This window comes from Myotis davidii, unplaced genomic scaffold, assembly GCF_000327345.1.
Source record: "Myotis davidii unplaced genomic scaffold, ASM32734v1 scaffold17, whole genome shotgun sequence".
Taxonomy (NCBI): domain Eukaryota; kingdom Metazoa; phylum Chordata; class Mammalia; order Chiroptera; family Vespertilionidae; genus Myotis; species Myotis davidii.
Genome location: NW_006288624.1, coordinates 2227007 through 2229175, shown reverse-complemented (window position 1 = coordinate 2229175; position 2169 = coordinate 2227007).

Genomic DNA, 2169 nt, shown 5'->3' with positions numbered 1-2169 from the left:
ACTAGGCCCCAAGCAAGCGAGGCTCAGTCAGGGCAGCCTTCGCTCATGGGTGCTGGCACCCAAAGTGAACATTCCTCTTCTACAGTCGCCCCGACTATCCCACTGTTTCACTGAGAGGACGGAATTCCTCTCCACCTCTGGGTTCTTCATCTTGGATGCTGACTGAAGGCACCTCAGCCAGGGCCGCCCACACCCACCAGGTGTGTCTGTCTGCACCTGCTCCCGCCTCAGCGCCTGCACTATTAGCCCCATGGAGGTGATCTCCTCACTGCACTGGCCTCTGCAGGAACAGGTCATCAGCACACCACCCTCTCACTGTCATCCCAGAGACGCTCACCCTCAGCACCCAGAACACCCAGACACTCTCCAAGGGACATGAGCATGCCGGAGGGGACCTGCACACGTACTGTGGGGGACATAGGTATGCTGGGTAGATGGAAGTGTGGAGGAGGGGCAGAAGTAACTGGCATGCGCCTTGGTCTGGGACTGTTGCAGGCAAACGAGGGAGACAGTGTGCTGGGGGACGTTTGCTCGCCAAGGAGGGAGGAGAGGATGTGCGCACTGGAGGCCTGTGGCTTTGCAGATCAAGAAAAACCCCGTGGTGTGGCCAGGAGGATGTCAATCTGGCCCACCAAGGTGGCTTTCCCTGCCAGGAGGCGGGACTTGCACAGCCACTCCTAAGCGCTGATGGCCTGCAGGCACTACTTCAGCTCGGCCTGCAGACTCTGCTTGGAGTGTTCACAGCTGCCACCACTGCCATGTGGGGAATACAGGCCGTCCTCCACCAGCCCGCCTCCCCTGTCCACAAGCGCTGCTCTCCTGCCTGGAGCGGACCAGGCGGGGCAGAAGCCAAGCGTCCCACGCTGCCACTGCCACTCTTTGCCTTCACACACTGCAGACCGGCATGCAGTGACCGGGGTGGGGCCGGGTGGGCTGGGACGCCTGTCCCCATCCGCTTGGCACCTGTGCACATGCACTCTGCCTACAGGCCCACCATCTTTGTTGGGTTAATTTGCATACTCATCCTGATTGGCTGATGAGCGTGGCAGAGGGGACGGTTAATTTACATGCTTCACTTTTATTAGTGTAGATATTTCTAAGGTTATATCAAGATCAAAGAGAGAATCTAAGATACGCCTCCAGGTTTGAAGCCCTTACTATGCTAACTCTGTCATTTTCCTAATTGTCATTATTTTTCTTTGGTTGTGCTAAACCTGGAGTATTGCAAATATAATGACTTCAGCCTTGCATCTTTATTGTAATACTACACCTAAGGAGCCATTGGTCACTGATACATCATTTCATAAGGCATCTGGTTATTGAAGTCATAGTGTCTCACAGTTAATATCGACGGAATGGACCAATCGCAGCCTGCCTCTAAATTACAGAAGAGAACGGGTTGTCTGATGTGTGCACAAACACACAAATTTAGGTCAAAGGAAACAGGAAGCAATCACTTCAGAAATAGTGCACTAGGACAGAGTGTGATAAGTGGTGTGTTATATTTGTGTCCTTTAGATGCCTCAGGCTTCAGATCAAGTCTCTTTGTGAAAACACAGAGTCCAGATGGTGGAGGAGGGATGCAGCAGGAGAGAATCAGTCTGTGACACTGCAATTTGTCCATCTTGTGTAGAGCTCTCATGGCCAGCATTTGTCAGGTGGCTAACTAGTTCGTACGTGGTCCAATGATTTGGACCTTCATCCAGGATGGGTCTGAGTCCCTGCTTCCTATGCTCCTATCTAACAGGGGTGCTGCATTTGCCGTTGTCATCAGGATCTCCTAAAATCGAGGTTGATGACCATGGACTAACAGGGTTATTTCTTGCTGATGCCTGGGCAACTGTTGAAACTAGACTCTCTTCCTAGGAGGGGAGAAATTCTGTCTCAGTTTCAGCAGCCAGCTGACCAAAGCATGTTAATTGTGGACCCGGTAAGATCTTCCCTCATTCCCCCCACTTTTTCAATATTGGTTCATGTCCTCACTAATCTGTTTTACATTTGTTGAGGACCTTTGATTCCCCTCAGGCTATTTAATTTCTACTACCATAACTTTGAGTGTGTGTGGTTTTGTCTTTGGTTATCATGCTCTCTCCAAAATGGTGAAAGAAGATTTTAACCCAAGGGTGGGTGAGTTGGCCATCTAAAATATTTCTAAATAGCATTGACAAT